Below are 25,803 nucleotides of genomic sequence, written 5' to 3'. Positions count from 1 at the left end.
TGTGTTCGTTTCTGTTTTTCTTATGTATGCAGGTCGGCTTGCAGTAACTTGAACCCTTCCGAGGAGGAGTACCGACTGAGAAAACTGACGAGACGCTTGAAACAGAAACGTAAGAAGGATATCATCCAGGCCCTGTTGTGAGTGGAAGGTGGCAGAGCCTTTGCGTGGGGACTGGGAATTTTAGTATCCAGCATGTCCAGCAATGAGGCGAAGAGACAAGTGTGACCCGTCAGGGAAGCATGCGTTACCACTCCACCTTCCGTAGTGACCTCACTTGGTAGACCAGACGTGGCGGTATTGGACCCCACATTGGTCTAAAACGGGGACTGAAGGGTGAGGGTCAAAAATCCCTTGTCTCTTCAGATATATCAATACATATATATATCCTTTTATATCAATATCTATCTATATTCTGTTGCTTAACTTCTTTAATAAAGTGATGAATTAACTATATGCATGATCACATAATCAATTCTATTTTCTTATGCATAACTGAAATATACTTTGAATCATATGAGTGTTGGAATGTTAACTAGTGTCTTTTAAGGAACATTCCAGAGTCTCTCTCTCTGTCCTGCCCATAGTCTGAAGGTCCTTTGGGGATAAGCTTAGCTGTGATGAGAGGGGCAGGGAGAATGTTAAACATATGTTCTGTGTTTGATCGTTACTTTTCTATGATTAATTATATGGGTTAAAATCCTATGCAATATTACCTGAATAGTAGAAGTGTGATTTTCTATTATTATTTCTTTAGGGAAGAAATGTATGTTATTTTTCACCCTCTCCTCTGCCTGAGGAGTGAAAATTTTATCTCTCTTGTTTTGGCTTAAATGACCTGATAATGTGTGCTCTGGCTCTCCTGTGCCCAGAGAAGAACTGTTGTTCATCAGTGTTTTGTGTGTGCGTTTGACCTTCTACCCAGGATTTGAACCTAGGGATCAACAGCAGGCAGACTAGAAGACACCCTGAGACCATCTGCGAGGTCACTTCAGATGTAAATCTCGATCCAGGACGACAATTGCGCTGATTAATGTTGATAGGGCATAGCAATCTATATGTTGTGACTTTATGTTCTTTTAGCCAATCAGGAGTGAAATAATAGAATGTACTCCTTGCAAATGGTATAATTGATGTAAGATTTTGTGTAATGTATGAGTTAGCTTTCGATCTCCTCGTGAGACTTTGCCGTTGGCTGTACCAATTTCACTGCAAACTATTCTTCAGTAAAATTTGGATTCTTTAATTGAACTTCTTGACTCCTGGTTTTCTTTCTCCATATCTGGTCTGGGTCAAAAATGTTATACCCCTAACAGTTCACTCCCTGAATGTCTTGAAGAATGAATGCCACAAACACTAAGAAGAGTATCCCTTCCTCTGGTCTCTATTTGCTGGGAGCTTGCAAATCTCCTGGAGTGCCTTCATGCTGATTTAGCAACTGTTTTGTGAACTTGAGAGAAAGTTAATAAGAGACAAGCAAGATTTGGATGCTTTTTCTCTAACAGATTTGGGTAATTTACAGAGGAGAACAATAAAAGTGTCATCAATTTCCAATCTGGGAGAGGAACCCAAGCCACCTGGTGAAAACCAGGAATCCTGACCACTATATTACATAAGACACTTTGAAGGAAAGCTTCATTGTCACACCAGTCAGGCGATCGACATTTTCTCATCAGCTAACCAGTAGAGCCACAAGACTTGGTTTTTCAAATTTTATCAGGTGACTTTTTCATGTCTGAGCATGTACGAAAGTTAAACTTGTACAATTTTGAAAAAACCTTACACATAGGAGCTACTACAAAGGGGTTCATTGCAGAAAGCCAGACCTTGTGGCGAAATGGTAGTGTGTCTGACTCCAGATCAGACCTTTGCTTGTTCAAATCACGTCTGGGTCAAGCACTTCCTTTTGAAGAGCAGATTCACCTACTTAAGGGGTGTTGTACTCCCAATGTTCACTCCCTGAATGTCTTGAAGAATGAATGCCACAAACACTAAGAAGAGTATGCCTTGCTCTGGTCTCTATTTGCTGGGAGCTTGCAAATCTCCTGGAGTGCCTTCATGCTGATTTAGCAACTGTTTTGTGATCTTGAGAGAAAGTTAATAAGAGACGGGAAAGATTTGGATGCTTTTTCTCTAACAGATTTGGGTAATTTACAGAGGAGAACAATAAAAGTGTCACCAATTTCCAATCTGGGAGAGGAACCCAAGCCACCTGGTGAAAACCAGGAATACTGACCACTAGACAAGATGAGATTCTTAGAAAGGCTACCTGGCTGAAAACCATGAATCCTGACCACTATATTACATAAGACACTTTGAAGGAAAGCTGCATTGTCACACCAGTCAGGCGCATCAACATTTTCTCATCAGCTAACCAGTTGTAGGGTATGCAGGTCAGGTTTGGGGAAATGTATAATTAATTTCAATGATCGTAATCAATGATTAATCAGACGATTTGACCCAGATACCCATACACATTGTAAAAACGCCCCAAAAAGGGCTTATATAGTCCAGGAGTCTGCTTCAAATATATATAGATAATTAAACACCACGAATTATAATTAATTAGGAATATACATTATATGCAGACAGGCTATATTAATTTAATTAGACCCTCAATGGAATTGACCCGTGAGGCTACACGAACCAGTCAATTCGGTCCAGCGAACAGCTTTGCTAAATATTCCTGATCAATTCCCTTGAAGGTTTATTCTTAGTTATAAGCTACTCATCAAAGCATGTTAACTTACTTTGATAATATCAGCTCATAGCTTAAAATCACACATTAAAGAGGCTTTGTTTTATGATCAACACACACAGACAATCAAGCATATAATTGGGTTTAATACAAGGAACTAGAATATATCACTACACTTGACAAACAGACACTTAACATGTAACATAAAATAAACACAAAATAAACATAAAATAAACAGAGTAGAAGCAATAAGGAAAATAAAGAGATTAAGGATAGCAACTTATTACAACAATTAACCCTTTGAAGCCAGCAAGGAAATTACACACTCTAACGCGTTTGAATTTCAGGTGAAATAATACTTGCATAAAGGAACTCTGTGTGTCGCTGAGCAAGTCTGCATGTATGTCGGGTCCTCGTGGCGTCCTTTGAGACGGAGGATTTCGGTTCGGTGTTTCCAGAGCGTGGAGTTGAAACTCACTTGTTGAGAGAGAGTTGAAGGGTTGTTCGAGAAGTTGCAATGTTCAGCAGAAGAGAAGAGAAAAATGTAAGATGGCTTGAAGAGATCCGGGAGCAGTCCAAGGGAGGTCCAGAAGTGAAGTAAGAGGAGAGGAGTTGAAAAGGAAGAGAGAGGAAGAAGATAAGAGCTAAGAGGAAGAACTAAGCTGTAAGGAGATGAGGGAAGTAAGAGAGCGAAGGTCCGTTGTTGGTGCAATTTATGCCCTTAGAAAACGTGTCCCACCTCTCATTGGCTCAACCAATGAGAAAGGTTTGGGTTCCAGGCGGAATTTGGTTTATTGCTCTTTTTTCTCACATTTCTCATTGCATGTGCAAGAAAGAAAACTAGGAAATATACTTGTAATACTAATATGTTGTTGTTATCGACATATCATGTACACAGTCATTTCAATCTTCGAAATACCAAGTTATAGAGATATGCCACACATATGATTTCGGGTAACCATGGTATGCAAAGTCTGAAACATTAGAGTTTGCAAGAAACATAGACCAAACAACATTTAGGAAAATCATGAGATGGAACATAAGATACATGTCAATATTTTTATCACATGGATTATATATATATATATATGTATATATATATATATAGGATTAAAAAGTGTTCATTTCTCCTTCTCAGTAAGAATTGAGTGAGAATCAGCCCTGTCTGAGCATTCCTTTGGAGGTCGTAAAATTCTACTTTCTTTGGGCAGGAGAATGATTCCTTTGTCCCGTCTCACTCATTTGCATGTTTATGACTGTGTTTATGACGATAAGAGATTTTGGGCTGAATGACTCAAAAGATGGTAAACATAGCCGAAATATCATTCTACGGAGATCTTATATTCGAATTTGGCTAGGACAAATCGTATGGTTTAATTTGATACCAAGAAAAGTATATTTGGTACCCTTAAAAATGGGTTTACACTGTTAGGCTATTAAATATAAGGCCTCTTATTAACTATAACTAGTTTTACTACACTACTAGACAGTCTTACTAGTTTGATCTAACATCAGACACACAAAACATACGGGGATTAAAACATATTTCACTAGAAAATACATTTCTAAGTTTAAAACTGAAAACACACACATTCTCTGTTGCCAACTTTTCACGTGCCCTTTTCTCACGTGGTGAAGCACAGAGTCTCACATGTGCGGGGGTTTTTAAAAAGCACCACGAGGATCCTCTGTCAATGGTTCCTTGTCTCTTTGTCAATACATTTATTGTGCTTGTGGAGACTGGTTGGCGCTATTTCAGTAATTAGGGGAGTTTTTAACAGTAAGTTCTTGTTTGTTCGGAACCCGCCGAGTTAATGATTATCCTTCATTGATTCCTCCAGTCACTACAGTCCCCCTTTTCGCCAGGTGATGTCCCTGTTGGAGACATCATCGGGCGACCGTCATCCCAATGGCAGATGGCAGGTGAATCATGAGGGTTTTGTAGCAGGTGGTTATTCGGACGGAGGTCTGTGTTGATAGGAGCAATGTCAATTAACTGGGAGCCCCCTCTTTCGATCCATAGTTCAAGTTCTGGATCTAGGGTGAGGTTTTGATTCTGGAAAAAGGTGGGATTTCCAGTTCTGTTTCGTATTCTTTGCCTGGGAGATGGTATAGTGCCAGGTCGTCGAGGTGGAGGATGGCACCTTTCGGGACTTGAATCCACATGCTCTGGTTGGGCAAGGTGAGACGGGTGGCGGTGTCATGCTGGTTGTAGGTGAGTGTAGCTGTGCGATAGTAGTGTTAACGAGCCACCTGTCGCCTACGATCTCGGCTTGGGTCTCGGTGACTTGAGTGCGAGGCTTGGCATCGGCGGGGCAGCGGGTATCGCTGCCCAGGTGTTGCAGCCTGCAGATTCCATCAGTGTTGTCTCTGAGGAAGGGTTTACTAGGGCAGAGGTAGTGAATGTCTTTGGTCAACGTGCGCATGTGCAGATTTGGGGCCAGGTACAGCCGTGGGTCGCTGTCGTGGTAGGCCACCACGTCTGGGGTGTGGATCTTGATGTGCGTGTTACTTTTCCAAAACCCGATGTTGACAATGTCTTTGAGCCGGTAGATTTGGCTTGACTCTATGATGGGTAGGTTCAGGAGGCAACCCACTTCCCTCTGTTCGGGTTCGACATAGAGTGGGATGGCGCTGCCCAGAGAATAGGCAAGGTGTAGTTGTAACGGGTCAGTTGTGGTGGTGATGGTGGAAGCCAGCACGGTTTGTACAAGGCTTAAGGGTATCAGGTACGGTGGAATTCTACCCATGGCTAGGCTGTCAATGGAGGAGCTCACCTCCCGCAGCATGTCTGTCACCAGGGCTGTGACCAGCTGCGTTTGAGCAAAGTCGTTCTGGAAGACAGTAAACAGCTGTTTCATGGAGTTCACTGTCTGGTTCAGCATACCGCTGTGAGTGTTGAGAATTACCACAGTTCCTCTCAAGGTCTTGCCGATGGTCTGCAGGGATGCACTTTGTGTGGTGAGTTGCTCTTTTAGCTGTGGTATCTCAGTCTGAATTTCGGCCGTAAAGTGAATGCCTCTGTCTGAGTTGACTCTCAGGGGCAGTCCGAACCTGGAGAAGATGTGGTTCGTCAGGAGGTATGCCGTGGTCTGGGCAGTGTCATTGGGTGCTGGAAGACACTCTACCCACTTTGTGAACTGGCACACAACTGTGAGGAAGTTTTTGTTGCCCCTCGTCGACCTGGGCAAAGGTCCTACCCAGTCGATTTGGAGGTCTGACCATGGGAATGTGACTCTCCTGCATTGCAGTGGAGCTCTGTGGTTTGGGTTTGCCGGTTGAAACTGGCAGCAAACCAGACATTCTCTGACATATTCTGTCGCCTGTTCCTGCATGCAGGGCCAGTATGCCACTTGCATGGTGCGTTGTGGGCATAACTTAGCATGACCCCCCTTAGGCACTGTGGCACCACAAGCCGTGGCGCTGAGGGTTGGAGGTGACCATAGAGTACCGTGCAGTGCGCCAGTCTTGGCAAGTGCATCGGTTTGGTCATTCAAGTCTTTGTCAAGGCCTGGTTGCCTTGAGTGTCCTTTCACCTTCTTCCAGTAGACAATCATGTTGTGATTTCTTGTGATGTCACCACATACCTGGAACAGGTGTTGGTGTTTGATAGGCTTGCCGTTCGAAGTTTTAAAGCCATTTTGTTTCCAGTTTGGAAGGTGGCATGTGAAACTGAGTCTGGCGTAGTTGGAGTCTGTGCAGATCAGGGGTTCTCTGATGTTATGGGTCGATGCGATTTGCAGAGCTATGAGAATGGCTGCAACTTCTGCATACTGTGATGACTGCGGGCCCAGCTTGAAGTGTTGTGGTGGGCACGGCAGGTCATTTACCCATAGAACACCTGCACCTGCTTGACGAATGCCCTCTTGGTTGTAGGAACATCCATCGACGTAGGCTGTTTGGAGACTGTGTATACTACAAGGTGTTGGTCCTTTGTCAGTTCTGTTCTGCATACCTGGTCTTTGTCCACTGGCATGACTGAAGTTACGGAGATGATCTTGAAGGGGTTGTGAACACGGTGTCGTCTGGGTGTCCTTCGGGTATCATTGAAGCTGGGATAGCCCAATGATTGGTAATGTTAGTTCAAAGTCATGAAAGTCGTGGCTCACTAGCCATCCTGCCCGGTAGGCTTTTGGAATTGTGATGTCCATTGCCATGCAGTTGTTGAAGAGGATGTAAACAGCACGGGATGACACTTCAGTGAGGGGCGTGGCTTCCAGCGTGAGTCCAAGTTCAACACATTCGGGTGAAGGTTGAAAGAAACCCAGCGTGTGGTTTAGGGTTTGACCACAGCGCATGTTGAGCCGAACAGCGCCCCCTTTGGTGTATGCTGGTACTACAGTTTCCTGTTCGTTGACCAAGGTGCAGACCTCTGGAATGGTCTGGCCTGACCGGAGTTTAGCAGTATTGGTTGGAATCACAGGAGACTGTAAAGTCAGTGGGGCCCTCAAGACCTCATTAATAATGTCTACATGAGCGTTGAGGTGAATCAGAATGTCTGCTCCAATGTAGACATCGTGGGGCAGTTCTGGAAGGATCAAGAAGTAGTGGGTCAGACACCGGTAGTTCCAGTTCAAGTTCAAGGCGCAGATCCTTTTGGCTGTCACCATTGTTGATGGGCATGAGTTCAAAGGAAAGCGGGTGAAAGCTTGCTGGCAGATGGAAGGTCCGGTGTGTCTTCAATGAGAGCATTGTATAATGAGAGGCTGATGGCTGAGTTGTCTGCCCATAGTGCTAGTATGATGTCAGTGGCAGTTACACCATTCAAGTGCAGGTCAGCTGTGACCTTGGGGCAGAAGGAGTCAAAGTCTTGGGTGAGTTGAAATGTGCAGAGTAGCGAACTTGAATCTCGCTCTGGTGCTGATGCTGTGTCACTGTGGTTGGCTGTGAGAGTTCCCGTGACCTTTGTGACCTGACAGTCTGGTTCAGGTGTTCGGAGTGACTGAAAGGGGAAGAGGTTCTTGCACTTGAGCCCACATCTTCAGCTGTCTGAAGTCCATGCAGGGGCTCGAAGCGGTCTAGTAGATGTTCCCCGATAAGGAGGGGATATGTGTTCATCGGCGAGATGTACACAGGGTGTACCACACTCAAAGGACCAATTGTCAAGTGAATGGGAGCTACCTGTTCAAGCCGGACGTCATCTTGGCTGTATGACTGGACATTCAGCACACAATTCTGATAGTTTAGAGTTCGATTTTGTGTTTTAGCTTCAAATTTGAGTCTTTCAAAAAGTTCAGCTGACATCAAGGTGAGGTCTGCTCCGGTGTCTACCAGGGCTTCGAGTCTCACCTCATGTTCCACAGTGATGGCGAAATAGAGTTTTCGTGCTACCCCCTTTTCGATCAGATTCCCCAGGAGTTTTGGTGTTGGGGCTTGTGTGGTGATCAATAAGCAGTTAGGGTCGGTGTCGGGTGACTCGGTGCAGAGACACACAACCAAAACAGCACTTTCTGGTATATTAGGGGCTTGGTCACTGGTGTGAAGGATTGTGTTGTCAGCTGCAGGATGTGTGGTTGTCAACTGCAGTGAGTGGGTGTCGCTGTCACTTGGTGATGTGATAGCTGGTTCGGTAGTCTGTTTCTGAAGAGCGGTGATTTGGGTGCTTGGTTCAGTAGGAGGGCAGTCAGGCAGGGTGTTGGTTTCAGGCCTCACACTTAGTCATGAGGTGTCTGGCCTGCCTTCTTTGTCTTTCTTGTGAGGTGTTCTGTGAAGAAGCTCTTTCAGAACCTTCAGGATCTCTGCGGTCTCCGCCGTGGCCTCACTGTTTTTCTGTGGGGTAGGCTCAGACTTGCCGGAGGCATGCCAAGAGGTGTTCCGCTGCGGGCTGTCTGGGCTTGACGTTCTCGTCGATGGGGTTCGGCTCTTTCTGGGCCGTCGGCTGGCTTCCCACGTGGCTCCACCCTTTTGCTTGTGGGGGGGCCGTGGGCTGCCGTAGGATCTTTCAAAGCGCCCGCTCTGGTGCTTAGGATGAGCACCATCACAGCTGCGCTGCCCTCTTCTGGCTTGCAACGGTTTTGACTCGTTGTTAAAAGTTCTGTTACTGTGGTGCTGTTGGAGCCCTCTAGTGTTTGCTCAGAGCGCTGATCAGTGACAGGGCAAATGGATGGAATTTTTACAGTCTTTTCAGAAGCAATTTTCTGCTTGATGAAAGCTTTATGGGCCAAGTCTCGCAGTTGTTGGTAGTTTGTTTTGACAGTCTCTGGTTGACGGTCTAGGAAGCTGCATACGTCACGGCTAGACGTAATTCTGAGCAGGTACAATCTGTCCCACATGGTCACATGGGGAACAGTGTGCAAGTGAAAGTCTATGTCTTGCAGGTAGGCGTGCACGTCGTGGCCTCCTGCAGGATTTGGGGTGAAAGTAGTGATGTTTCTGGCCAGCTTGTCAAGTTCTTTGGGAGCCATGCCGTGGTTAGTGACCAGGCTTTGGTGTGCGGGCTCCCACCCTTTTGTTGCTGACGGGGGTTCTTGGAGGCTGGTTGGTGACATGTTGAACAGTGGGCTTTCACCCCCCTTTTCAGCTCTGAGCTCTTGGCTGAAAAGCTTGGTCTTACTGGTCAGGGGAAACTCTGTGGTGTGCATTTCCCTTTTCTGTTCGCTCTGCAGTCTATAAGAATGTTTCAGTTCTCTGTGAACAGTGTCAAGTTCATATTGGAGATGGTCTCTGTGCTGAATAAGTTCATGGATTTCAGCTCGGGCCATGTTCAGGTGTTTTTCACAGGCTCTGGCTTTAGCATCTCTGTCTTTTAGTGCAGTCTCTGCTCTTGCAAGGAGAGACTCGCCTTGTTGCAGCTTTTCGTCGAGTTCCTCTCTGGCTGTTCTTTCCGTCTGTTCTCTTTGGTCTGTATCCAGAAGAAGATTTTCCAGGGCATTTTGAAGTCTCTCTACTTCCTCTTGCTGTTCCTTGGTCTCGAGGCGTAGCTGATCTAGATGATTCTGAGTTTTGTCTTGGTTCCTACGGGCCTCCTCAGCTTGGAGTTTTAGCGCTGCGGCCTCCTGCTCCAGGTCGAGGTTGCTTTGCTCATTTATCCGTGCCTGGGCGATGAGATTGTGGGCAAGACTTCCGATGATCTTGGTCCATTCTTTGTGGTTGTAGCTCTGTGTTGGATCGTGGGCCATCAGGCTGTCCAATTCGGTGTCCAGTTGCTCTTGACCTAGGGGCTGTAGGTCCCTGGCGTCCTTGGGTAGTATGGTGTCCGTCATTGCGCTCGACCAGGTCTCGAGGTGATCCCAATTGGCTGTGGGTCTGGACGAACAGGACATACCGGCTTACTGTAGGTGAGAGAAAAGAACAGCACACACAAAGAGGCCAATGCAAGTACGCGTAGGGTTAGCGAGTTACAATGAGGTGGCTATTATAAGCCGTAATTTTGACTAACTGGGGTAGACAGTTAGGTGGTTAGGTGGGCCTAATTTCGCGGGTCAGTGCAGGTCTGAATAAAGGTTTTTGACAAGGCGGCAGCCCACAAGGGTTATCTGAGGATGCGGGCTGCCTGTTTGTCTCTTTATTCAGTTTTCCTTGATGGCTCTTGTAGGCTCTGTCTTAATGTGAACTGGAAGTACACACTACGACAGAACAGAACAGCAGAATAAAATAGAGCACAATTAATGTTAGGAATAGGTAGGCAGGAGGAAAAAAGGGCCTAAGTCTACCACTACTTTTAGGGTTTATGATAGGACCAACAGGGTGGGGCGCTATCGAGGTATAAACCCCAGGAAGATGGTGTGGCTTAGGGGAGAGAAAGAACAGAAAAGAAATGGGTCAAATGCTTAAATGACCGGGGAAATGTCTACTATTATGTGGCCTATACTGTTGGATGGATTTTACCTTCTTTTATTTTGCCTGGGGTGACTCGGTGTCACTCTGCTGGGGACCAGCGCGTGGTCACTCTTTCCAACGGTCCCGAACACTGGACCGCAGTGTCCCCGGGCCCTCTGCTACTATCACGGTGCGCCCTCTCAAACAACTTGACTTTAAACACAACCGGCAACACCAAGGTGTCAACTGTCAGACGGCACAACAAGATTGGATTTTCCCTAGAACCCTCGTAAGAGTGGCCCCTCTTTAGGCCCCGGTTTAGGTAATTATTCCAACTTGCTGTGTGTGTCGACTGACGGGGTTGACTCTCTTTGGAGTGCCAAATTGCTGATGTCGTTGCGTGCCGCATCAATGAAAAGAGACAGAAGAGTCCGAGATTCACATACAGCCAGCGTCGGTAACGCCGGTCGGACAAACCAGCTTGCTGGGAACCAACCAGAGATGACTGCCAAATCACCACAGCACACTAGGGAATTCTACATACAAATACAGAACAGGATTTAGCAAGTGAAAGTCTTAAAGTGAATTAAGGCTTTCTTGTTTAAACCAAATTGAGCAATTATGTGTGTAGAAATAACAGGCAAAGCTTTACCAAATGATGATAAATAGAGAAGTTTGATAATGATGTTAATTATCAAAACAATTTGACCACAAGAAAAGACAGAAGTAAACAAGGCAGGATAAACAGACAAACTTAATTTAAATTAAATTTAACTTGTTAAACTCAATTTAAAATAAGCGCGTAAAGAGATGTCAAGTAGCATCTAAGATAGTAAGGATACAGTCGTAATGGCGTATAAAAGAGGGAGAGACAAAGGGAGATAAAGAGAGGGAAGAAAAAAAATGACTAAAAAAAAAATTAAAGAAAAATTTAAAAATAATTAATAATAATTAATCACATTAATTAATAATAATTGAAATGAGAGACTTAATTCAAATTTACATTCGAAATGTGTTTGTTTCAAACCAAATTTGAATAAGTGTAAGAAAAGTTAGAGATCAGAATTGTGTCCGATGATAATCAGATTGCTGTGAGATATCAGTGATGGTATCTGAAATAAACCAACTGGAATGAGACTTAACTTTAAATTTTAAATTCAAATTTTGTTTGAAACCAATTAAATGTAACAGTCGGAGGTAGAGGAATTGTTTAACATCCAATAATATTAGCACAAGCAAAGCTTGTAAATGCAAACATGTATTGACAGTTAAACTGCCCTGTAAATCTCCACAGGGAGAAAGGGTTTGAGAAAAAAAAAAAAATGACCTACAATGAATGTCCACCCGATGGCGTACTTGTGCTCGAGCACAATGACGTCATGGGGTGGGAGTAATTTGAGAACTAAATTAACTAAATATATATGACCTGTCTGCTAATGCCCACACGATGGCGTACTTGCGCACGCGCAAGATGACGTCATGGGGTGGGAGTAACTTGAAAACTAGTCAAGCTTTTACAGGCTGCCCTCTATTGTTTGTTAGCAAAATAACACCCTATATTTCGGTGTGACTCAAATCTGGGCGTGTGTTACGCTGTGATTTTCTGCAAAATCACAATTATTCAATTGAGACCTCGGCGGGTCTTTTCTCTCTTTCTGGTGCTTTGCTTTACATAAATGGCGTGGCAGATTCTTTTTTCCTGCATTAGAGTAAATGTGGACAACAGGAATTGTACGTCTGTCCTTCGACTCCCATACACATTAGGAATATAGCACTTATTCAAAATGTATTAGGTTTCCGATTGATTAGCTACGTCAACGTAAACCAGGAGTTATTTTTATAACGTTTATAATCTTCAGGCCTTACTTAAGATGAGAAAAGGAGCATCGCTTCACTCAATCTTCTATCGCCCTGACAGAAGAGCATCGTTCTGAACAGGGCTGGTTTGTAATATTAAAATATAGCGCGTCTTTACAGAAGCAATTTTAATATTATGAACTGCGGTTTACTTTATCATTCAACAGTGGTAACAAATGTTTCGACATTATTTAGCAACTTGTTAATCGTGCTGAACTGGGACGGGCTTTTTGTGCCTTTCAGTTCGGCGCGCTCGCGTACAAAATTAGCAACAAAAATACACAAAATTGACAATGCATTCGTTCACAAAACAAAGCTTAAAATGTGCCCGCATTATCTCCACCATTAATATGTAGGGTATGCAGGTCAGGTTTGGGGAAATGTATAATTAATTTCAATGATCGTAATCAATGATTAATCAGACGATTTGACCCGGATACCCATACACATTGTAAAAACGCCCCAAAAAAGGCTTATATAGTCCAGGAGTCTGCTTCAAATATATATAGATAATTAAACACCACGAATTATAATTAATTAGGAATATACATTATATGCAGACAGGCTATATTAATTTAATTAGACCCTCAATGGAATTGACCCGTAGGCTACCGCAACCAGTCAGTTCGTCCAGCGAACAGCTTTGCTAAATATTCCTGATCAATTCCCTTGAAGGTTTATTCTTAGTTATAAGCTACTCATCAAAGCATGTTAACTTACTTTGATAATATCAGCTCGTAGCTTAAAATCGCACATTAAAGAGGCTTTGTTTTATGATCAACACACACAGACAATCAAGCATATAATTGGGTTTAATACAAGGAACTAGAATATATCACTACACTTGACAAACAGACACTTAACATGTAACATAAAATAAACATAAAATAAACACAAAATAAACAGAGTAGAAGCAATAAGGAAAATAAAGAGATTAAGGATAGCAACTTATTACAACAATTAACCCTTTGAAGCCAGCAAGGAAATTACACACTCTAACGCGTTTGAATTTCAGGTGAAATAATACTTGCATAAAGGAACTCTGTGTGTCGCTGAGCAAGTCTGCACGTATGTCGGGTCCTTGTGGCGTCCTTTGAGACGGAGGATTTCGGTTCAGTGTTTCCAGAGCGTGGAGTTGAAACTCACTTGTTGAGAGAGAGTTGAAGGGTTGTTCCGAGAAGTTGCAATGTTCAGCAGAAGAGAAGAGAAAAATGTAAGATGGCTTGAAGAGATCCGGGAGAAGTCCAAGGGAGGTCCAGAAGTGAAGTAAGAGGAGAGGAGTTGAAAAGGAAGAGAGAGGAAGAAGATAAGAGCTAAGAGGAAGAACTAAGCTGTAAGGAGATGAGGGAAGTAAGAGAACGAAGGTCCGTTGTTGGTGCAATTTATGCCCTTAGAAAACGTGTCCCACCTCTCATTGGCTCGACCAATGAGAAGGGTTTGGGTTCCAGGCGGGAATTTGGTTTATTGCTCTTTTTTTTCTCACATTTCTCATTGCATGTGCAAGAAAGAAAACTAGTAAATATACTTGTAATACTAATATGTTGTTGTTATCGACATATCATGTACACAGTCATTTCAATCTTCGAAATACCAAGTTATAGAGACCAAATATGCCACACATATGATTTCGGGTAACCATGGTATGCAAAGTCTGAAACATTAACCCATTAGAGTTTGCAAGAAACATAGACCAAACAACATTTAGGAAAATCATGAGATGGAACATAAGATAAATGTCAATATTTTTATCACATGGATTATATATATATATATATATATATATATATATATATATATATAGGATTAAAAAGTGTTAACATTTATTGTGCTTGTGGAGACTGGTTGGCGCTATTTCAGTAATTAGGGGAGTTTTTAACAGTAAGTTCTTGTTTGTTCGGAACCCGCCGAGTTAATGATTATCCTTCATTGAATCCTCCAGTCACTACACAGTGGAGCCACCAGACTTGGTTTTTAAAATTTGATCGGCTGAATTTTTCATGTCTGAGCATGTACGAAAGTTAAACTTGTACAAAAGAAAGAACTCACACAGCAAACACTTTGCTGGTCATTTGGAAAAAGCCTTCCTCAAAGGAGGTATAATCTCTTTATGGTGATTTACAAAATCTTTGGTGATCTTAACAGGAGATTATAAATGGACAATCATAATATCCTTTTTTTCTGTAACAAAATGAGTTAATTTATAGAGGCTACTACAAAAGTGAGAAAAGCTTCCCATACCGGAAATTGAACCCGGGGGAAAACCAGGAATCCTGACCGGTAGACCATATGGGACTCGAAATGATCATGATACCAGTGAGGCATTGCAATATTTGCCAGTGGGGCCAAGAGCCTTGGTTTTCCAAATGATTACAATTGACTTTTTCACGTTTGAGCATATATGACCTTTACACTTGTGCAACCGGAAGAAGAACTCGTAGTGTAGTTTGCGGGTCATTTTGAAAAAGCCTTACTCAGAGGAGCTACTACAAAGGGGTTCATTGCAGCAAGCCAGACCTCGTGGCGCAACGGTAGTGCGTCTGACTTCAGATAAGAAGGTTGCTTGTTCAAATCACGTCGAGATCAAGCACTTACTTTTGAAGAGCAGATTCCCCTACTTAAGGGGTGTTGTACTCCCAATGTTCACTCCCTGAATGTCTTGAAGAATGAATGCCACAAACACTAAGAAGAGTATGCCTTGCTCTGGTCTCTGTTTGCTGGGAGCTTGCAAATCTCCTGGAGTGCCTTCATGCTGATTTAGCAACTGTTTTGTGATCTTGAGAGAAAGTTAATAAGAGACAAGCAAGATTTGGGTGCTTTTTCTCTAACAGATTTGGGTAATTTACAGAGGAGAACAATAAAAGTGTCATCAATTTCCAATCTGGGAGAGGAACCCAAGCCACCTGGTGAAAACCAGGAATCCTGACCACTAGACAAGATGAGAATCTTTGAAAAGCGACCTGGTTGAAAACCAGGAATCCTGACCACTATATTACATACAGGTGAAACTCGAAAAATTAGAATATCGTGCAAAAGTTCATTAATTTCAGTAATTCAACTTAAAAGGTGAAACTAATATATTATATAGACTCATTACAAGCAAAGTAAGATATTTCAAGCCTTTATTTGATATAATTTTGATGATTATGGCTTACAGCTTATGAAAACTCCAAATTCAGAATCTCAGAAAATTAGAATATTACATGAAATCAATCAAAAAAAGGATTTTAAATACAGAAATGTTGGCCCTCTGAAAAGTATAATCATGCATATGTACTCAGTACTTGGTTTGGGCCCCTTTTGCATTAATTACTGCCTCAATGCGGCGTGGCATGGATGCTATCAGCCTGTGGCACTGCTGAGGTGTTATGGAAGACCAAGATGCTTCAATAGCGGCCTTCAGCTCTTCTGCATTGTTTGGTCTCATGTCTCTCATCTTTCTCTTGGCAATGCCCCATAGATTCTCTATGGGGTTCAGGTCAGGCGAGTTTGCTGGCCAATCAAGCACAGTAATACCACGGCCATTGAACCAGGTTTTGGTACTTTTGGCAGTGTGGGCAGGTGCCAAGTCCTGCTGGAAAATGAAGTCAGCATCTCCATAAAGCTTGTCTGCTGAAGGAAGCATGAAGTGCTCTAAAATGTCCCGGTAGATGGCTGCGTTGACTCTGGACTTAATAAAGCACAGTGGACCAACACCAGCCGATGACATGGCTCCCCAAACCAACACAGACTGTGGAAACTTCACACTGGACTTCAAGCATCTTGGATTGTGTGCCTCTCCATTCTTCCTCCAGACTGTGGGACCTTGGTTTCCAAATGAGATGCAAAATTTGCTCTCATCAGAAAAGAGGACTTTGGACCACTGAGCAACAGACCAGTTCTTTTTTTCTTTAGCCCAGGTAAGACGTTTGACATTTGAAGCCCATGTCCAGGACCCGTCTGTGTGTGGTGGCTCTTGATGCAGTAACTCCAGCCTCAGTCCACTCCTTGTGAAGCTCCCCACACATCTGAATGGCCTTTTCCTGACAATCCTCTCCAGGCTACGGTCATCCCTGCTGCTTGTGCACCTTTTTCTTCCACACTTTTCCCTTCCACTTAACTTTCTATTAATGTGCTTTGATACAGCACTTTGAGAACATCCAACTTCTTTTGCAATCACCTTTTGAGGCTTTCCCTCCTTGTGGAGGGTGTCAATGATGGTTTTCTGCACAACTGTCAGGTCAGCAGTCTTCCCCATGATTGTGAATTCAACTGAACCAGACCGAGAGACCATTTAAAGGCTCAGGAACCCTTTGTAGGTGTTTAGCTGATTAGAGTGTGACACTTTGAGCCTACAATACTGAACCTTTTCACAATATTCTAATTTTCTGAGATTCTGAATTTGGGGTTTTCATAAGCTGTAAGCCATAATCATCAAAATTATATCAAATAAAGGCTTGAAATATCTTACTTTGCTTGTAATGCGTCTATATAATATATTAGTTTCACCTTTTAAGTTGAATTACTGAAATTAATGAACTTTTGCACGATATTCTAATTTTTAGAGTTTCACCTGTAAGACACTTTGAAGGAAAGCTGCATTGTCACACCAGTCAGGCGCATCAACATTTTCTCATCAGCTAACCTGTAGAGCCACCAGCGGGCAACCAGGGTGAAAACCAGGAATCCTGTCCACTATATTACATAAGAGACTTTGAAGGAAAGCTGCATTGTCTCACCAGTCAGGCGCATCAACATTTTCTCATCAGCTAACCAGTGGAGCCACCAGACTTGGTTTTTAAAATTTTATCAGCTGATGTTTTCATGTCTGAGCATGTACGAAAGATAAACTTGTACAAAAGAAAGAGCTCACACAGCAAACACTTTGCTGGTCATTTGGAAAAAGCCTTCCTCAAAGGAGGTATAATCTCTTTATGGTGATTTAAAAAATCTTTGGTGACCTTAACAGGAGATTATAAATGGACAATCAGAACGAGCGTGCGTTGTATCCTTTTTTTCTGTAACAAAATGAGTTAATTTATAGAGGCTACTACAAAAGTGACAAAAGCTTCCCATACCGGGAGTTGAACCCAGGCCGCCTGGGTGAAAACCAGGCAATATTTGCCAATATATCAACCAGTGGGGCCAAGAGCCTTGGTTTTCCAAATGATTACAACTGACTTTTTCACGTTTGTGCATATATGACCTTTACACTTGTGCAACCGGAAGAAGAACTCGTAGTGTAGTTTGCGTGTCGTTTTGAAAAAGCCTTACTCAGAGGAGCTACTACAAAGTGGTTCATTGCAGAAAGCCAGACCTCGTGGCGCAACAGTAGCACGTCTGACTCCAGATCAGAAGGGTGTGTGTTCATATCATGTTGGGGTCAAGCACTTCCTTTTGAAGAGCAGATTCCCCTACTTAAGGGGTGTTGTACTCCCAATGTTCACTCCCGGAGTGTCTTGAAGAATGAATGCCACAAACACTAAGAAGAGTATGCCTTGCTCTGGTCTCTGTTTGCTAGGAGCTTGCAAATCTCATGGAGTGCCTTCATGCTGATTTAGCAACTGTTTTGTGATCTTGAGAGAAAGTTAATAAGAGACGGGCAAGATTTGGATGCTTTTTATCTAACAGATTTGGGTAATTTACAGAGGAGAACAATAAAAGTGTCACCAATTTCCAATCTGGGAGAGGAACCCAAGCCACCTGGTGAAAACCAGGAATCCTGGCCTCTAGACACGATGATATTCTTAGAAAGGCAACCTGGTTGAAAACCAGGAATCCTGACCACTATATTACATAAGACACTTTGAAGGAAAGCTGCATTGTCACACCAGTCAGGCGCATCAACATTTTCTCATCAGCTAACCAGTAGAGCCACCAGCGGGCCACGTGCGAGAAAACCAGGAATCTTGACCACTATATTGCATAAGACACTTTGAAGGAAAGCTGCATTGTCACACCAGTTAGGCGCATCAACATTTACTCATCAGCTAACCAGTGGAGCCACAAGACTTGGTTTTTCAAATTTTATCAGCTGATGTTTTCATGTCTGAGCATGTACGAAAGTTAAACTTGTACAAAAGAAAGAACTCACACCGCAAACACTTTGCTGGTCATTTGGAAAAAGCCTTCCTCAAAGGAGGTATAATCTCTTTATGGTGATTTACAAAATCTTTGGTGATCTTAACAGGAGATTATAAATGGACAATCAGAACGAGCGTGCGTTGTATCCTTTTTTTCTGTAACAAAATGAGTTAATTTATAGAGGCTACTACAAAAGTGAGAAAAGCTTCCCATACCGGGAGTTGAACCCAGGCTGCCTGGGTGAAAACCAGGAATCCTGACCACTAGACAAGATGAGATTCTTAGAAAGGCAACCTGGCTGAAAACCATGAATCCTGACCACTATATTACATAAGACACTTTGAAGGAAAGCTGCATTGTCACACCAGTCAGGCGCATCAACATTTTCTCATCAGCTAACCAGTTGTAGGGTATGCAGGTCAGGTTTGGGGAAATGTATAATTAATTTCAATGATCGTAATCAATGATTAATCAGACGATTTGACCCGGATACCCATACACATTGTAAAAACGCCCCAAAAAGGGCTTATATAGTCCAGGAGTCTGCTTCAAATATATATAGATAATTAAACACCACGAATTATAATTAATTAGGAATATACATTATATGCAGACAGGCTATATTAATTTAATTAGACCCTCAATGGAATTGACCCGTAGGCTACCGCAACCAGTCAATTCGTCCAGCGAACAGCTTTGCTAAATATTTCTGATCAATTCCCTTGAAGGTTTATTCTTAGTTATAAGCTACTCATCAAAGCACGTTAACTTACTTTGATAATATCAGCTCGTAGCTTAAAATCGCACATTAAAGAGGCTTTGATTTATGATCAACACACACAGACAATCAAGCATATAATTGGGTTTAATACAAGGAACTAGAATATATCACTACACTTGACAAACAGACACTTAACATGTAACATAAAATAAACACAAAATAAACATAAAATAAACAGAGTAGAAGCAATAAGGAAAATAAAGAGATTAAGGATAGCAACTTATTACAACAATTAACCCTTTGAAGCCAGCAAGGAAATTACACATTCTAACGCGTTTGATTTTCAGGTGAAATAATACTTGCATAAAGGAACTCTGTGTGTCGCTGAGCAAGTCTGCACGTATGTCAGGTCCTCGTGGCGTCCTTTGAGATGGAGGATTTCGGTTCGGTGTTTCCAGAGCGTGGAGTTGAAACTCACTTGTTGAGAGAGAGTTGAAGGGTTGTTCCGAGAAGTTGCAATGTTCAGCAGAAGAGAAGAGAAAAATGTAAGATGGCTTGAAGAGATCCGGGAGAAGTCCAAGGGAGGTCCAGAAGTGAAGTAAGAGGAGAGGAGTTGAAAAGGAAGAGAGAGGAAGAAGATAAGAGCTAAGAGGAAGAACTAAGCTGTAAGGAGATGAGGGAAGTAAGAGAGCGAAGGTCCGTTGTTGGTGCAATTTATGCCCTTAGAAAACGTGTCCCACCTCTCATTGGCTCAACCAATGAGAAAGGTTTGGGTTCCAGGCGGGAATTTGGTTTATTGCTCTTTTTTTCTCACATTTCTCATTGCATGTGCAAGAAAGAAAACTAGGAAATATACTTGTAATACTAATATGTTGTTGTTATCGACATATCATGTACACAGTCATTTCAATCTTCGAAATACCAAGTTATAGAGACCAAATATGCCACACATATGATTTCGGGTAACCATGGTATGCAAAGTCTGAAACATTAACCCATTAGAGTTTGCAAGAAACATAGACCAAACAACATTTAGGAAAATCATGAGATGGAACATAAGATACATGTCAATATTTTTATCACATGGATTATATATATATATATATATATATATATATATATATATATATATATATATATATATAGGATTAAAAAGTGTTAACATTTATTGTGCTTGTGGAGACTAGTTGGCTATTTCAGTAATTAGGGAGTTTTTAACAGTAAGTTCTTGTTTTTTCGAACCCGCAGAGTTAATGATTATCCTTCATTGATTCCTCCAGTCACTACACAGTGGAGCCACCAGACTTGGTTTTTAAAATTTGATCAGCTGAATTTTTCATGTCTGAGCATGTACGAAAGTTAAACTTGTACAAAAGAAAGAACTCACACAGCAAACACTTTGCTGGTCATTTGGAAAAAGCCTTCCTCAAAGGAGGTATAATCTCTTTATGGTGATTTACAAAATCTTTGGTGATCTTAACAGGAGATTATAAATTGACAATCAGAACGAGCGTGAGTTGTATCCTTTTTTTCTGTAACAAAATGAGTTAATTCATAGAGGCTACTACAAAAGTGAGAAAAGCTTCCCATACCGGGAGTTGAACCAGGGCCGCATGGGTGAAAAACAGTAATCCTGACCGCTAAACCATATGGGACTCAAAATGAGCACGATACCAGTGAGGCATTGCAATATTTGCCAATCCATCAACCAGTGGTGCCAAGAGCCTTGGTTTTCCAAATTATTACAACTGACTTTTTCACGTTTGAGCATATATGACCTTTACACTTGTGCAACCGGAAGAAGAACTCGTAGTGTAGTTTGCGTGTCGTTTTGAAAAAGCCTTACACAGAGGAGCTACTACAAAGTGGTTCATTGCAGAAAGCCAGACCTTGTGGCGCAACAGTAGCACATCTGACTCCAGATCAGAAGGGTGAGTGTTCATAACACGTCGGGGTCAAGCACTTCCTTTTGAAGAGCAGATTCCCCTACTTAAGGGGTGTTGTACTCCAAATGTTCACTCCCTGAGTGTCTTGAAGAATGAATTCCACAAACACTAACGCCGGTTTCACACTGCACGTGTAAGCAGCGCGTATTTTTTTCGGCGCCCATGTTAACAGATTAGAGCATTTACACCGCACGCAGAGGCGGCGCGGCGGCAGCGCATAGCAGGAGCAGAGCAGGAGCAGCAGTGCCGCGATCGTTTCGGCGTCCTGTCTATTTTTGACGCGCGGCTTACGCTGAATTAAAGTGACAATGCATGATCATGGCAAAAATACACAGCAGTTACCAAAAGCGCACTGATGATATCTATTGTGTTTTAAACAGTCAATCAAATGACCTTCATCAATTTAAAAAGATAACAAATGTCCAAAAACAAACTTGTTGCCCAAACTACAAAAACAAGTTTAAATAATTTATACTGCCAGTTTAGTTTAAGTTAGATTAATTTAATGTATAAATGTATATACACATAACTAATATATATATATATATATATATATATATATATATATATATATATATATATATATATATATATATATATATATATATATATATATTGTCATAAGGATGTCATGCTGACAATCATAAACAAAAGCACGTGGTGGCATGGTCGAGTGCACCTGAAAATATAATAATGGATGACACTCGTCTCATTGTGGAGGTTGAGAAACGTTCAGTTATTTATGATCCACGAAATATGCTTTATAAAGACTCACAGGCAAAGGAAAAGGCATGGGATGAAGTTGCAGTAGCTCTTGGTGCCGATGGTAAGTAATTTAAAAGTGTTTTTGACAACCTTTCCCTGGCCCAAACAACTTAACTCAATATAGAAAGTGAAATAGAATAGACATGTTATTATAGCACACATTCAGTATGCATGATTTTGTTGAATTTTCGAGAAACCGTGCTGTTTGTTATTACAAACATTTATGAATTATCTTTAAGATGTTCATGATGGGTAATGTTTGTAAATTAGATGTGTATCAGACATTTCAACAATCTAAATAAAAAATCTTTCTCCAAGAAACAACAAATGTAAGCATTTATTTACATTTTGCACACAGTAAGCACACATAAATAAGAGAAGCAGATGTAACTGCAAGTCGCTGCTTGGGTTCAATGGACTGCCTGTAGTTTGTTGTTTGCCTTGTTAGTTGGCCTCCAATCAGGGAAAGAATGTGATCCACTTGCTCTGCATTCATCCTGAAGTAGTTTAGGTGTCGGTCACGGTCAAGACGGAGTTCGGCGACAAGATGGTAATATGCACCATATTCTCTCCTTCGTAGGTTCATGGAGTGAACCCAAAATCTGCGTCTTTTCCGTAGTCTTCGTGATAGCAAATACAGCGCAATGGCCTTCCTTCTATCAACAACTCGCACTACACGGTCAACAAAAACAAAGATGAACCAAAAGTTATATAATATTATATTAATATTATTATAATAATATAATATAAATGTATTTGAAAACGAAATAAAGCAATGCCAACTTACCCATTATAGAGTAGCCTACTTTGTCTGTAAACACGCCGCGCGCGTCAAACGCTGCCAGTATGAAAGCAAAACGCGCGTGTCCTGCTTCCGCTCACCGTACGCACTGCTTCTGCGCTGCTTACGCGCTGCTAACGCGTGCAGTGTGAAACCGACGTAAGAGTATGCCTTGCTCAGGTCTCTGTTTGCTAGGAGCTTGCAAATCTCCTGGAGTGCCTTCATGCTGATTTAGCAACTGTTTTGTGATCTTGAGAGAAAGTTAATAAGAGACGGGCAAGATCTGGATGCTTTTTCTCTAACAGATTTGGGTAATTTACAGAGGAGAACAATAAAAGTGTCACCAATTTCCAATCTGGGAGAGGAACCCAAGCCACCTGGTGAAAACCAGGAATCCTGACCTCTAGACAAGATGATATTCTTAGAAAGGCAACCTGGTTGAAAACCATTAATCCTGACCACTATATTACATAAGACACTTTGAAGGAAAGCTGCATTGTCACACCAGTCAGGCGCATCAACATTTTCTCATCAGCTAACCAATAGAGCCACCAGCGGGCCACGTGGGAGAAAACCAGGAATCTTGACCACTATATTGCATAAGACACTTTGAAGGAAAGCTGCATTGTCACACCAGTCAGTCGCATCAACATTTTCTCATCAGCTAACCAGTGGAGCCACAAGACTTGGTTTTTCAAATTTTACCAGGTGACTTTTTCATGTCTGAGCATGTACGAAAGTTAAACTTGTACAAAAGAAAGAACTCACACCGCAAACACTTTGCTGGTCATTTGGAAAAAGCCTTCCTCAAAGGAGTTATAATCTCTTTATGGTGATTTACAAAATCTTTGGTGATCTTAACAGGAGATTATAAATGGACAATCAGAACGAGCGTGCATTGTATCCTTTTTTTCTGTAACAAAATGAGTTAATTTATAGAGGCTACAACAAAAGTGAGAAAAGCTTCCCATACCGGGAGTTGAACCCAGGCCGCCTGGGTGAAAACCAGGAATCCTGACCGCTAGACCATATGGGACTCAAAATGTGCACGATGCCAGTGAGGCATTGAAATATTTGCCAATCCATCAACCAGTGGGGCCAAGAGCCTTGGTTTTCCAAATGATTACAACTGACTTTTTCACGTTTGAGCATATATGACCTTTACACTTGTGAAACCGGAAGAAGAACTCGTAGTGTAGTTTTCGGGTCGTTTTGAAAAAGCCTTACTCAGAGGAGCTACTACAAAGGGGTTCATCGCAGAAAGCCAGACCTCGTGGCGCAACGGTAGCGCGTCTAACTCCAGATCAGAAGGTTGCGTGTTCAAATCACGTCGGGGTCAAGCACTTCCTTTTGAAGAGCAGATTCCCCTACTTAAGGGGTGTTGTACTCCCAATGTTCACTCCCTGAATGTCTTGAAGAATGAATGCCACAAACACTAAGAGGAGTATGCCTTGCTCTGGTCTCTGTTTGCTGGGAGCTTGCAAATCTCCTGGAGTGCCTTCATGCTGATTTAGCAACTGTTTTGTGATCTTGAGAGGAAATTAATAAGAGACGGGCAAGATTTGGATGCTTTTTCTCTAACAGATTTGGGTAATTTACAGAGGAGAACAATAAAAGTGTCATCAATTTCCAATCTGGGAGATGAACCCAAGCCACCTGGTGAAAACCAGGAATCCTGACCACTATATTACATAAGACACTTTAAAGGAAAGCTGCATTGTCACACCAGTCAGGCGTATCAACATTTTCTCACCAGCTAACCAGTAGAGCCACCAGCGGGCCACCAAAGTGAAAACCAGGAATCCTGACCACTATATTACATCAGACACTTTGAAGGAAAGCTGCATTGTCACACCAGTCAGGCGCATCAACATTTTCTCATCAGCTAACCAGTAGAGCCACAAGACTTGGTTTTTCAAATTTTATCAGGTGACTTTTTCATGTCTGAGCATGTACAAAAGTTAAACTTGTACAATTTTGAAAAAGCCTTACTCAGAGGAGCTACTACAAAGGGGTTGATTGCAGAAAGCCAGACCTCGTGGCGCAACGGTAGTGTGTCTGACTCCCGATCAGACGTTTGCTTGTTCAAATCACGTCTTGGTCAAGCACTTCCTTTTGAAGAGCAGATTCACCTACTTAAGGGGTGTTGTACTCCCAATGTTCACTCCCTGAATGTCTTGAAGAATGAATGCCACAAACACTAAGAAGAGTATGCCTTGCTCTGGTCTCTGTTTGCTAGGAGCTTGCAAATCTCCTGGAGTGCCTTCATGCTGATTTAGCAACTGTTTTGTGATCTTGAGAGAAAGTTAATAAGAGTCAAGCAAGATTTGGATGCTTTTTCTCTAACAGATTTGGGTAATTTACAGAGGAGAACAATAAAAGTGTCACCAATTTCCAATCTGGGAGACAAACCCAAGCCACCTGGTGAAAACCAGGAATCCTGACCTCTAGACAAGACGATATTCTTAGAAAGGCAACCTGGTTGAAAACCAGGAATCCTGACCACTATATTACATAAGACACTTTGAAGGAAAGCTGCATTGTCACACCAGTCAGGCGCATCAACATTTTCTCATCAGCTAACCAGTGGAGCCACAAGACTTGGTTTTTCAAATTTTATCAGGTGACTTTTTCATGTCTGAGCATGTACGAAAGTTAAACTTGTACAAAATAAAGAACTCACACCGCAAACACTTTGCTGGTCATTTGGAAAAAGCCTTCCTCAAAGGAGGTATAATCTCTTTATGGTGATTTACAAAGTCTTTGGTGATCTTAACAGGAGATTATAAATGGACAATCAGAACGAGCGTGCGTTGTATCCTTTTTTCTGTAACAAAATGAGTTAATTTATAGAGGCTACTACAAAAGTGAGAAAAGCTTCATATTCCGGGAGTTAAACCCAGGCCACCTGGGTGAAAACCAGGAATCCTGACCGCTAGACCATATGGGACTCGAAATGAGAATGATACCAGTGAGGCATTGCAATATTTGACAATCCATCAACCAGTGGGGCCAAGAGCCTTGGTTTTCCAAATGATTACAACTGACTTTTTCCACGTTTGAGCATATATGACCTTTACACTTGTGCAACCGGAAGAAGAACTCATAGTGTAGTTTGTTCACTCCCTGAATGTCTTGAAGAATGAATGCCACAAACACTAAGAAGAGTATGCCTTGCTCTGGTCTCTGTTTGCTGGAGCTTATGTCTTGAAGAATGAAT

General features: G+C 42.2%; 2 non-coding genes across 2 annotated transcripts; one reads left to right on the top strand and one right to left on the bottom strand.

The window, feature by feature from the left end:
• Positions 1 to 23,547: 23,547 nt before the first annotated feature.
• On the bottom strand, positions 23,548 to 23,619 carry trnae-uuc (transfer RNA glutamic acid (anticodon UUC)). Its single transcript has one exon. It is a non-coding gene; the product is annotated as a tRNA-Glu (tRNA).
• Positions 23,620 to 23,850: 231 nt separating this feature from the next.
• On the top strand, positions 23,851 to 23,922 carry trnaw-cca (transfer RNA tryptophan (anticodon CCA)). The gene has a single exon. It is a non-coding gene; the product is annotated as a tRNA-Trp (tRNA).
• Positions 23,923 to 25,803: the final 1,881 nt, after the last annotated feature.

This window comes from Xyrauchen texanus, chromosome 49 (assembly GCF_025860055.1).
Source record: "Xyrauchen texanus isolate HMW12.3.18 chromosome 49, RBS_HiC_50CHRs, whole genome shotgun sequence".
Lineage (NCBI taxonomy): Eukaryota > Metazoa > Chordata > Actinopteri > Cypriniformes > Catostomidae > Xyrauchen > Xyrauchen texanus.
The sequence above is the reverse complement of the archived record's forward strand: the minus strand, read 5'-3'. Positions and strand labels throughout refer to the sequence as shown.